The following is a 14,282-nucleotide window of genomic DNA, read 5'->3' as shown; positions in this document are numbered from 1 at the left end:
TTATCTTATCCCAAGCCATTGAAAAATATTGTCCCTCATCTAAACCCAACAGAAGTCCTTGTAAAGTCCTTGCAGGGGTAAACAAACTGGCACAGAAAGTTATCAGAACATGTTAAAAGTTATGCTAAACATTGCTGCATTTGTACATAGTGCTCCACAGAATAAGCCAAGACTTAGGGCTCCTTCACACAAGCAGAAGCTTAAAACGCTCGCTCCTGCGCAACTTATTTGCCCAGTAAAGGAGTGTTTTGTGTGCGCGGGCCTGCGCAAATACAGTGCGCATTGTGCAGGCACCGCTACTTCACATTGGTGGGGGAATCACCCCTACCTTGATTTAAATGGTTATTAAGCCAAATGAGGTACCAGTGTTCACGGGTATGTGCAGTGTTTTGTGCATACCCACGTGTACATATATGCGCACTTTCACACCTTCATAGACTACTATGGGGACCTTTGGTGCGCAAATACCCACAAAAACTGTAAACAATGTGTTCTTTTCTCAGCGTATTTGCGCTTGCAGATTTTAAGCATGCGAATAAGCCCATGTGAAGAAGCCCCTAGGGCAGCCACACAAGGGTATTTGTGTGGGCAATTTTTGTGTGAATAGAACCCATTAATTGCAATGGGTTCATTCTCACATTTTTTGTGCTCACGCGAAAAATACACAACATGCTCTATTTTTGTGTGTATTTGTGCACCAAAGGCCCCCATAGGATTCTATGGGGGTGCGCAAATGCGCACATATGAGTATGCACAAAACACTGCAAACACTAGCACCTTTTAAATCAGGGCAGAGGTGATTCCCTCGGCCATGTGAATAAGTGGTGAGTGAACAAATACACTCAGTAATTGCTCAGGCACGGGCACAAGAAACACTCCTTGACTGCGCAAATACTTTGTGCCGGAGAAAACATTTTTGCGCTAACGCTTGAGCAGCTGCACCTTAAGTGGCTCTTACAGATGCGAATTCCGCTGCGTATGAGGATCGATTCCCTCCCATGTGAAAGGACCCTGAGAGAGCACACTTCACTACCTATAGACACTTCAGCTGCTCACCTTGTTCTCTCTCCAGTAGCGGGCGCTCACGTTCTCTGTCGTCGTTTAAAACTTTCTACTCTAAGCTTTGCAACACAAGTCGTGAATGCAACACACAATAGAATGCGACTGCAGACAGGAGCTCCATGTGTTTTATTAGCAGAGGCTGATTGTGACATCATCACCACTGTGATTCAATTAATGGGCGGGATTTATGTGACTATTATGATGTCATCGCTGCTTTAATGTAACTTGCCTCTTCATTGGAATGCAATCTAATAAACAGTAGGAAGCATTGGGTCCCTTTACTAAATGGGTCCCTGTGTATCCATACAGATTGTACATATGGTAAATCCACTCCTGATTGCAGACATAAAGGAGTAACACATGACTGCAGAATCATCAATACAGAGTTTATAGTCTGTAACCATGGAAACACATAGGTCCACACAGGATCTGTATACATAAAGCAGTATATACTAGATAAGAAATACCTATGACCATATATGTGGATCCAATTATCTATTGTCAGCTAGATTTCATATGCATTTGCATTTGTGAAACGTTAAGTGATTGCCAGTTAATCAGTTGCCTATGGTATTATCTGAAGCAAAAGAATAACATGAAATTCAATTTCTTAAACTTTGAGCGGTTAACAGTCAAGCAGTTGCCTAGATCATCTAAAATATAAGTAGCCATAACATAAATTTGCATTTCCAAAGTTTTGAGCAGTTGGCAGTCGAGCAGTTGCCTAAAGCGTCATCTAAAATTGAATATTAATGGCTAAATACTGGCTTTACATACTGCTGCAGGCAATGGCTCAAATGGCAACCGCTTAAGATTTTGGAATTACAAATTCACGTTACTGCTACGTTTCCTTCAGATTATGCTATAGGCTATTGCTCCTCAAGTAATTTCTCTAACTTTTTGAAAGCTATAAAAATACATAAAACTTAGGTTGAAATTTTGAAGTTCTCCTGGCTGCTGAGAGCTAGCAGACAACCCCCTTCTTAAGGGAATATTTAGGTGTAACACTAAGTTAGGTTACTGGTTCTTATTCTTTTCAATGTTTACAATGACACTACCTATATCCAGTCCTATTTTACAGCTGTTGCCGGCGAACAGCCTATGAAAATATGTAAACATGCATTTGTTGTTGCATTAGGACAATGTTATATCGCAGCTTTATACTGAAAAACAAATAAATAAGAAATTTTTGAAGTTGCTTAAAACATAAACCAGGAAAAGAGTGACTCTCTCATGAAATAACTATCTTATTGAATCTTTTGTTATTGTGCCCTTCCTCTGTTATTCTTCCTGGAAGTAGATGAATAAATTGACAATAGATGGTTACGACTTAAGATCCATTTACACACAAAGACAATTGTTCAAAAGATTTGGAGGACACTAATGTCCCTTATCAGCTTATCACCTTAATTTGCATGCAAATGAGCCTCCAGGAGCTGTATGCAGAGAACAGCAGGTGGTCTGTTCTCTGCATTCAGCTCCCTTGTTCTGCCATGGGCTGCCTTGGGCTTTCTGCTGAATATAAAGTAATACAGCACCATGGACAGCAAACACAGAATGGGGTCTGTGTTATCTTCTCTCCGGCTGAACGATGGATTTTATGCTCACCTAAAAATTATTGTGCAGACAATGTTCAGAGTGAAAGATGGGTGCATTTACACACGATTATCGTTCAAACAATGGTTTTTGAGTGAGTTTTGAGCGATAATCGTTGCGTGTAATTGGGGCTTTACCTTGTCAATAGGATGTGCCCCTAAAAAGCCTGATACTGTCAGCACTGATTAGAACATTGTGTAAAGCCCCATTTACATGCAAAGATGAACTTTCAAACAATTGAAAGATTGAAAGTTTTATCGATCCTTTTGCATAAAGTGTTCATGGACACAAATGTTCATTAACACTTCTTCATCTTAATTTGCATGTAAAAGGGCCTCTATAAGCTGTTTGCAGAGCCCAGCATGTGGGCTGGGCTCTGCACGCAGCTGCATTGTTCTCCTTGGAGCTGCCGGCCGAATACAATGTAATCTCCCATCTCCCGTGGAGAACACAGCATGCGTTCTGCTGAGAGATACTTTATCTCTCTGCCGCTGATCTATGGATTTTAAGCTCACCTTAAAATCATCGTTCAGACGAAAAGTGCATGATGGTAGCAATTACACACAATGATTATTACTCATTTGCAGTCGCTTGAATGAATTTTGAGTGATAACCGTTGCATGTAAATGGGCCTAAGGAAAATTGTAACACCCTGTTTTCAATTTGTTTAAACATTTTCAGGAGGAATAACTGAGGAACGGTTAAATAAAGAATTCTACAAAAGCCAAACTTATCACTGATACTACCGAATGTGACTGACAGAGCTTTTGTACACAACCTGTATTTTATGTGATACATTTTGTATGCCTGATAGTTTATCATTCGTTATAAAATGTTAATTGTGCAATATTGTTGTACCATAATTAACATGTCGCTCCTCCAGTATCATTACAGATTGTCTCCTTTGCAATAATTCTACTAACAAACAGTTATAAACGAGCTATCATTCACTATACATTACTCCACACTTTAGTTATCAATAAATTATTGAACGAGCTGTAAACCTATTAAGGCAATTAGCTTTAATTATTTAACAATTAAGAAATGCATCGGTTCATCATAAATTAACTGATGGAGATGGTCTAGCAACAATTAGGAAATGAATGACAGATCATTCATGTAAGCCATATGTAAGCCTAGTACATGATATACAATGTAAGCCAGTAGTGCGATGATTTTCAGTATGAAGTTGCATACAATTGCATGTGTTGGGTTTTACATTTGGCATATACATTGGGAGATTTCCCTAGCATATTTGAGTGCTTATCAGGTGTCTTGGCAGCTGCGGGGTTCTCTGGGCACATGCGCAAATTTGGTGTGATGTCACGACGGCAGCGCTGGGCCACATGATGTGCCTGCTGATAGGCTGACTGAGGCAGATGACAGTTTATCTAGCCTATCAGGGTTCTTATTCCAGCTCCTCCTATTGAAGGGTACTGGTTATATTGTTGTATACGTGGTTCTTTACTGTTCAGTATAGTGTTTGCTGTTGTAGCTTATTTCTAGTGTTAGTCAGTGTTTAGCTTGAGCTCTCCTGTCTGGTCCATTCCTGGGGTTTTCCTCACTCCTCCATTTCCCATCTAGAGATATGCAGAGAAATCTCCCAGGTTCCTATCATGGGGTTGTCCTTTTCGGGACAGTTGCTGTGACTTTAGGCGGAGTAAGCCCGCCTTATTTAGTCCTTGCCCACCAATGTCTGAAGTCCTTGTTCATCATGCTTTGTCATGATCTCTTTTAGGCCGCTCTCACACTCACCGGTTTTTACCGCGAGTAGCGCCGCCCTAACCGCAATACAACACCGTCATTGATTTCAATGGGGCCTCGCAGACCAGTGCTTGAATGCAGTGATTTTTGAGAGCTGTCTGTTCTTTTTTTGTGCGCTTTCGCGTCTTTCAACGCACCTGATCACCCATCAAAATTGAGGTACAATTTGTGAGAGTGGCCTTAGTGTGTTACATGTCTCCAAGCCCCACCTCTGCAATTAATTACATCACCTGTGCAATACTGAGGGAATCCACAAAACATGACCCGTTGGGGTGCCTTGACCACAGGAGTTGGGAAATACTGCACAAAACTAACATCTGCCAATCCTGATCCAACTGGCCAACCAACTATTGTGTATTAGCTGTTCCGCCGATGTCTGCTCTGCTGATGTTGGAGAAGGAAAGGATCCTCTGTTAGCGATAGACTTGAAGTAAACTTTCAGGGCACACATTTTACGCCATTTACGGCATACTTTGTTTGAAATGATATGAAATGAAATGGCAGTGATGAGATGAAAATACTGTGTGTTATTATAGACTAGCTTACCCGTCGCGCGTTGCTGCGAAGACAGACAGACATACATTCATTCGTTTTTATATATCTAGATAACAACCAATCACAGCGCAGCTTTCATGTTACCTCAGTGGTATAATATATAACAACCAATCACAGCGCAGCTTTCATGTTACCTCAGTGGTATAATATATAACAACCAATCACAGCGCAGCTTTCATGTTACCTCTGCGGTATTATATATAGCAACCAATCACAGCGCAGCTTTCATGTTACCTCAGTGGTATAATATATAACAACGAATCGCAGCACATCTTTCATGCAACCTCAGTAGTATAAGAAGTAGCCACCAATCACAGCACAGCTTTCATGTTACCTCAGCAGTATAAGAAATAGCAACCAATCACAGCACAGCTTTCATTTTACCTCAGCATTCTCAATATCCAGCAATTGTCTTGCGAAACGTTCGGCGGATGCATCATTTTGTAGTTGAACACGCATCCCGTTGCTCGTAATGCCTTTTGCTTTCGTGCTTGAGATGGAAATCAGACGATCTTTGTCTGGGGGGCATAACTGTCGACGATGCTCGCACGCGCGCCACCTATCGTAGGGTAGTTGTACTATGCCTATAATCTTCCCAGGAGTGTACTCAGCAACTTCCCAAAGTCTCATGGCAATTGGATGAATGGTGTAGTAATGCATAAAGGACAGACAGACAGACATACATTCATTTATATATATCAGGAAGTGAGAAAATTACATTCCGTACGTAAAATTTGGATGCTAATTCTTTTGCACATAGAATTGAATAATCGAGTTGGGACCCATTAACTTTTCCTATTTATGGCATAATCAATGCCCGTGCCAAATTTCAAGTTTCTATGTGAGAAAATTACATTCCGTACGTAAAATTTGGACGCTAATTCTTTGGCACATAGAATTGAATAATCGAGTTGGGACCCATTAGCTTTTCCTATTTATGACATAATCAATGTCCGTGCCAAATTTCAAGTTTCTATGACATCGGGAAGCGAGAAAATTAGATTCCGTACGTAAAATTTGGACGCTAATTCTTTGGCGCTTAGAATTGAATAATCGGGTTGGGACTCATTACCTTTTCCTATTTATGACATAATCAATGCTCGTGCCAAATTTCAAGTTTCTATGACATTGGGAAGTGAGAGAATTAGATTCCGTACGTAAAATTTGGACGCTAATTCTTTGGCGCTTAGAATTGAATAATCGAGTTGGGACCCATTAGCTTTTCCTATTTATGACATAATTAATGCTCGTGCCAAATTTCAAGTTTCTAGGACATCGCGAAGTGAGAGAATTAGTGGCAGTGATGGAAATCAAACGATCTACGTGTGGGGGGGGGGGGGCGCAACTGTCGACGACGCTTTTATCGTAGGATAGTTTTACTATGCCTATAATCTTCCCAGGAGTGTACTCAACAACTTCCCAAAGTTTCATGGCGATCGGATGAATGGTGTAGTAGTGCATAAAGGACAAACACACACACACACAGACAGACAGACACGCATACATTCAATTTTATATATATAGATTATTAACCTCTTCTTCACGAAAGTGAATTTTCTTCAATGTGAAATTGTCAGGGTTGGAAACGGCATTGATAAGAAGAAAATACTGTATGTTATTGTACTTAAATGAGGTCCTTTTCTGCGTGCGATCCTGAGCAGGCTGCATGCTATATAGATAATGTGACAACTTATAGCAGGCAGTAACTACAGTAAATTTTAATGCATTTAAAGTGTCCATTTGTAATGCTTCATTTCCCTTGTGGTGGCAATTCAGGGGAATCAAATAACTGCTAGCAAGATTCAACAAAGTACCACAGCTATACATTACTATATATATAGTACCCATGTCTTGTGGTTGATGGAAGCAGAGATGGAAAAGGACTTGAGGGTTTTAGTTACCTGTAAGCTTAACTGGAGCAACCGGTGTCAGGCAGCTGCTGCCAAGGCAAATAGGATCATGGGGTGCATCAAAAGAGGTTTAGGGGCACATGATGAGAACATGGTTCTTCCTCTTTACAAGTCACTGGTCAGACCACACATGGAATATGGACAGTTTCGGGCACCGGTACTCAAGAAGGACATATCAGAGTTTGAGTAGGTACAAAGACGGGCAACTAAAGTAATAAATGGAATGGTTAGACTACAATACCCAGAGAGGTTATTAATATTGGGGTTATTTAGGTTAGAAAAAAGACGGCTGAGGGGCGACCTAATAACTATGTATAAATACATCAGGGGACAATACAGAGATCTCTCGTATCTATTTATACCCACGACTGTAACTGTGACAAGAGGGGTACCCTCTACGTCTAGAGGAAAGAAGGTTTCTACACGAGTGTAGAAGGGGTTCTTTACTGTATGAGCAGTGAGACTGTGGAACTCTCTGCCTGAGGACGTGGTGATGGCGAACTCACTAAAAGTGTTCAAGAGGGGCCTGGACGCATTTCTTAAGTGTGATAATATTACATGTTATAGTCACTGACTACTTCAAAAGGGTTGGTGATCCAGGGATTATTTTGATTGCAGTAGGGAAGGAATTTCTTTCCCTTACATGAGATAAATTGGCTATCTGATGGGGTTTTTTTGCCATCTTCTGGATCAACATTGAGGAGTAATAGGCTGAACTATATGGACATATGTCTTTTTTTCAGCCTTACACACTATGTTTCTATGACAGCAGGAGGTGCACAGAGATGAACCTCTGCACGGACAGATCGTCAGACCAGAACAATGGTACATAATGATCCATTTTGTTCTTCAAGTGAAATTGGATGTCACATCCCAAGCCGAGGATGTCAAATAGTGTCTACACAAACCGTTAAAAGGCACTTGTACAACATTGGGCTATGAGCCGGACGTTCAGCGACAGGTGTTCTATAGACCTCATGACACCCCTCTCAAAAGTATAATTGTGCAGAGCAAAACGGCAATGCAGGCTGGAATGGAGGTCTGTCCTCTTCAGTCCTACTTTTGTCTCGGATGCAATGATAGCCAGAGATTGGTCTAAAAACCATGTGAACAATGTCATCAAGAGGTCTTCATGACTGAACATCACACCGGTCCTACTCCTGGGATTATGGTGTGGCATAGGTACACTAACAGCTCAGCGTTATACTGAGTTGGTCGTGGAACCAGCAGTACGGCCATTTCTCCAATGTGTCACCAGACTGCATGTTGCTTGTGCCATCGAGCACATCTGGATTGTTATTAGTCAGCAATTGCTAAGCAAGCTGCCACTGCCACATTTTGATGATTTGCATGCCCAAGTTCATTCAGTGTGGCAGAACATTCCTCAAAAGAACATTAATAAACTAATTTATAGCCTGCCAAGGTGTGTTAGTTAGTGTGTGAATTTCTGCATGTGGCACTTATACTCAATACTGAATTCTGTTTCCTTTTTTTATCATTGACATATTATTAACAAGTCTATCAAGCCTGTGATTTCCATAATTCCACGACTCTTCCTTCTTGGTGTTGCAATCTCAATGTTGGGGAGTATATATATTTATATATACTGCAAGTCTTCATGTCTTGGCAGGAGTCTGGATTATTGACATTTCCTAGAAGGTCAGTGATAGTATTTCACAGAAGCAGGCGTCAGCACCTGCCCGCATACACGGTCTAGCTGAATCAATTCTCTGCAGTACTTTGGAAGAAAAGGTTTGAATTGCACGGAGCTTCCTGCATTCTGACACATAACTGATGTGTCTATTGAAACAATTTGATGCACTTGTGCAGAATTTGAAAATGAAAAAATGTAAAAATGAGAGCATTCATATAAGGTACAGACACGTCCAAAAATGTCAGACCATTCCTATAGGGTAGTGACATACATAGTGCGTGACGTTTGGTCAAGCCGCGGCGGCGACATGGCTAGCATCCGCGCCATCACATTGTTTAGCATGGTCTTCAAGTTAATTGACTCTCTGCAAAATCGTGGGGCCCTAAATGAATGGACACTTGTCAGCTTCAGTGTTGGAGCAGCTGGAAGTCTGTGTGGGGGTGCATAGAATATGCAACAGAATGCGCAAAATACAGCACAAAACCACGGGGAAAGGAACACCTCTGGGCCTCATTGGGCTAAATAGTCATTTAAATCAGAGCATGTGCAAAAAGTACAGTAAAATGCGCTGATATGTGTCCAAAAGCGCCCCATCCACAACGCAAATGTGTTACGCTTAGGCACGCGCAAATATGCATGCACCCCTCAGAAGGAGCCTGAAGGCGGATTCAACATGGACATATTTGCTTGCAGAGAATAGAACCCGTTGATGTCAATGGATTCATTCTCAGTAATAATTTTTTTATCTTTCTGAGGATTTGCGCAGCAAAGGTTTTTCAAATAGGAAGGAGGTCGTGTGATATATCAGTCTTGGCTATAATTTACCTAATCTTTACTTGTTTAGGAGTTAAGCGTGGGCAATGTTGGTAAATCCTGTCTGACATCCAGGGCTTAGTTTAATTAACGGATTTAAGAGTGAGAAGTACCTCCAGATGTTACAGGATACCATATTCCCATCTGTGATCAATTAGAATAGTGAGTTCCCACATTACTTTCAACAGGATGCCGCACTTCCGCATTTTACTGTGGCTATATGCAGATGGCTGCAAGTGCTATTCCCTGGGCACTGAAGTCCAGTAGATTGGTTTCAAGGTCACCAGACTTAATGCCTTCTGACTTTCATCTCTGGGGCCACTGAGTGTATATTCACATGTAGCAGAAATACTGCAGAATCTCCACATAAAAGCCATGCCAAGATCTGCACCATCAGTGTGGGGTTTGACCAGGAATCAGCAGCAGATCCGCAGCTGATTTTAACAGCTACATCTCACCTCTCACCTTGCCAATTCCAAGTCACCTGACCAGCGGCTCGGCGCTCGCTAGAGGCTGCCAGCTGCCATGTGACAGAGCGCGATATATTACGATGCCAGAGGAAGTGCTATAAATGCTAAAATAAGCTGTGGATGCTTAACTCCTAAAAAGGTTAAGATGGGACAAAACTGACACTTGCAGTGTGTTTCAGAGTGAATTTTAGCCAAGGCTGATCTCAATATGGCGGAGTTCAAAATGGCCGCTAAAAACTTCTCCTCCACCAAAAAATGTAGACTTCTTCCCAATTAATACTTTCACACATGGACGTCATTTTGTTTCATTGTAACACCAGTCTAACCCTGTATAGGAAATCTGTTGTACATTAGTTGGGCATGATTGGAGAACCACCATTCTCTTACAATGTTATGCAATAAAACTACATTTAAAGGCACAATAATAAATCTTTTTCCTGGGCATGACCAGCACATGCACTTCTTAAAGTGACAGCAGTCCATTTTTACTGTGTGGAACCTGCAGCACAATAAAAAAAAATATAAAAGCAGTCGTGGAATATATAAACAAATGGCACGTAAACTGTAATATAGTTGGAGTGGTCGTTGCACCATCTTACAAGTCAATGGGGTCTGTCATGTGATGGATTTGTACAGTTTTAATTCAGTTGAATTCCTATTGTGAGAGTATTGAATTATATTTTATGCAGTAGTGTTGTGTGCATAATATTTGTGCTATTTGCATTGAAGAAGTACATGTACAGAAGCTGGACTGTAGTGAAATTTTACTAACAGGGTCTCAGATGCTGAGCATGCAGCTTTGTCATAATTAACCTTTGCAATGTTTTACTAAGAGAGAAGTATCACACATGCTGTAGACTTTGAATTGTTGACTTTGTGGAGGATGCTACACTATATAACCTCTTGCATTGGCACAATAAAGCAGAAGAGCTTGAAAACATCACTTGAGTGTTTCTTGTTGTTTTCTTCTCCGATGCATTGAATAATAATTAGACATACCTGATTGATAAAGCTAGGATAGTCCTTAAGTATCACCTAAATTAAGTGATTACTTCAACACGTAAATGGAGCAAAAAAATGTAATTCCTAATCCAGATGTGATCAGCACCTATTAGATACACCGCTGCTCATTAACCTCTATGTGCTATTGGAAAAGCTCTCCCCTTGTACTCTTGGATGTCAGAGACAGTCAGATCTACTGACGCACACAGCTGAATTAATTTTATTTATGACCATTTATCATCTTTATATGACATATAGTAAGAAACAATAACACCTGATACAGAATCTTACACTGAATGTTATATCTGTTCCTTGTAAGCACCCATTCAATGGGGCCGACTATGCAGTGATGCCTCGCAATATATATGCATTCCAGGAAATAAGGATTGTCTCATTAATGCTATAGTTTCAATAAAAGAGCCTGTAATATTTCTGAATTAGTCTTACAAAAGCGATGTGCTGGTGCAATGGGCTGGTGTACAGTATATGTTAACCTATGAGTAATGGGATCCGATTCTGAATCAGCAGTTAGTTCTTGCCTGTATACCAAAATCCATCTTCCTTTTATTACAGGCAGACCTGCAGGAGCACTGAGCAGCCGGCTTACGGCGGCAGAAGTCGTTCCGAAGACAAATACTCAGCTACCGGAGGAAGTAGAGATATAAACCTTCACTTTTTTCATTACGTGATGAAAACACCTATGACTTGTTCACACGGAACGGAATTATCTGAAGGATGCAGCACAGATGCCAATTTTGTCAATTAGTGCAGATTTTTTTAACGTTTTTAACTGCATAATATGTTTTGCAGAATGTCTTGCAGAGTTTTTTACGCCTTTTCACGCAGATTTTAGTTAAGGAATTATATGTCTTGTATGTTAGAAATTCGCAAGAACAATTCTCCAAGATTCTTAAATTCCACAGCAGAAAACTTTACCGCAGCGGAATTTAATCTTGCATTATTAAAATAAAGCCCTACATTGTGATGCAGAAATGTCCGCATGGACTAATTCTGTCCTGTGTCAAAGGTCCCATGGGAGGGTGAACGGTGTACTCTCCACTTTTGCAGCAATTGGACTTTAATTCTATCCTGTGGGCTGGATTCACACGAACGTACATTGGCTCAGTTTTCACGCCGAGCCGATATACGTCGTCCTCATCTGCAGGAGCTCCCGCCCCCTCTCTGCCTCCTCTCCGCCCCTCTGCACTACTTGCAATGGGGAAAGGCGGGACGTGGCGGGGCTAATTCTCGCCACTTAGCCCCGCCCCCATCCCGACTCCTTTCATTGCAAATAGTGCAAAGGGGTGGAGAGGAGGGAGAGGGGGCTGGAGCTCAGTTCCTGCTCCTGGCTCTTCCATCCTCCCCCCCCCTGCAGATGAGGACGACCTATATTGGCTCGGCGTGAAAACCGAGCCGATATACGTTCGTGTGAATGCAGCCTTACTATTACATATATTTTTAAAGGGTTTTTCCGGACTTAAACAATTGATGATGACCCATACTTAGGATAGGTCATGAATAGTTGATCAGCAGGAATCCACTGCTTGGGAAACCTGGCAATCAGCTGATTTCCCAGTCCACTGTCAGTGCAGCGAGGTGTGGTAGTAATAATATAAATGTGTTTCTTATATCAGCCCAGGCAAACATGTATATATTCATATATCCACATTCATAGGAAATAGCTAGCAGTTAAATGGTTAACAAGCTCAATATTATACCCTGGTATGTTCAAGTACAATGTTGAAGCTAAGCCCTCCGCATCTTCCCAGCGCTAGCTATATAGTGGAGAACTTCTTATCTAAAGACTGCAATTCAGTGGTGCAGTTTGAAATATTAATAAAGGCTATGCTACTTAGGTATATAGGAATTACATGTTCACATAGCGACATACACCTGGGGCGTAAACCTATGTTAATCATTAGCGTCATTACATACTTGGCCAATCATGAGTTGTTATGATGTTGGGGGGGTGCGCATGTAATTGGTGTGTCATGGTCAGTTATATTTGTATTGTATTCCCTTTGAATATATCAGAAGAGTATTGGGGACTGACAGATAATATCCGTCAGTTCAAATACATATATTCATGCATAAAGCTTCTCATTATAACCAATCTGGAGCAGATCAGTGAAATCTTCTGGAATATGATTTATTTCCATAACAGAGGCCAGATTTCATCAGTGGAGCAGAAAGTCTAATAAGCGGCTTTGCTCCCTTGAAATCAATGGGAGCAAAGCTGCCCATTACACTTCCAGCTCCGAACCCAGTGAGTAGCCAGAAGTGTAATAGGCTGATTTGCTCCCATTAGCCTATTAGACTTCCTGCTCGAGGACAATCTTGAGAACAACATCGGGTACTGCTGCACTGACAGCAGAGTTGGCGATCAGCTGGATTTTGGTGCAGAACTGAAAATAGCAGAATCCTGATAGCAATTCTGCATTAAAATCTGAAGTTAGCAGTGTGAATTTTGGTGCAGAATTCAAGGATGGCATATTCCGTAACGTTGTTGCAGAATATTCTGCCCTATGTGAAAGCTCCCTTAAGGGCCTGCCACACCAGTTTCATCTTTGAGGTGTAGAGTATACTTCAAAAAAGCTCCTGACATACATGCGAAATATCCTGGAGAGAGGCAGAACAGTCTATGGTAATTATATAGGCCCTCATAGAATAGATGTGTAAAACCAAACTTTATTAAGATTCTATTAAAAACCAGGGCACTTGAACACACATACAATCCATGTCAGACCAGGTAAGTACTGGAGTGAGCGTGAAGGTGATTGACAAAAAAACACAGAACAATGAATTATCTGGACCCCCACATGGGTACCAAATATACAATTCTAATCAGGAATCACTGATGGCCAATCTTGCAGTTCAGCTAGGACAGACGGGCCGCCCACAGCAAGCACTGATTGTGACGTGCTTGCTGTGGGCGGCCCGTCCATTCACCTCGAAAGTGGCTGACGGATGGAGCAGAAAAGGAAGCAGTCATTTTGACTGCTCCAGGTCTGCTTCAAGAAGACATGGAGGAAGATGCCAGAAGGAGGGGACATGCCTGGCGATCGGTCCTAGCCAGGCAAGGTAAGTACAAATTTTTTGGGGGGTCTTGTCAGAACCCCTTTAAGTATTTTTCAAGGAAATTATCCCAGGTGCACTCTGGCTAAAAAAATCACCTGTTTGTCACTATGGCAGATGACAGAATGCAGGGATATGCAATCTCTGCCAAATATAGACATAAAGATGTAATATCTAACGGAAGTGTCTAGCACCCAGATGAAGGGAGTACCATTGTTCAAATGCCTGCCATCTTTCAGATATTAGCTAGAAGCAATGCGCCTACTGGATGATGCTCACTAACAATACAAAGAACCACAACTACATGCCCCCCAACATGTAAAGGCTCAACTTCACTGCACTGACTTCATAGCGAAGTTCCGTCCCTAGAGAATTCTGCAA

Source organism: Eleutherodactylus coqui, chromosome 6 (assembly GCF_035609145.1).
Source record: "Eleutherodactylus coqui strain aEleCoq1 chromosome 6, aEleCoq1.hap1, whole genome shotgun sequence".
NCBI lineage: Eukaryota > Metazoa > Chordata > Amphibia > Anura > Eleutherodactylidae > Eleutherodactylus > Eleutherodactylus coqui.
This window is presented reverse-complemented; position numbering follows the sequence as displayed.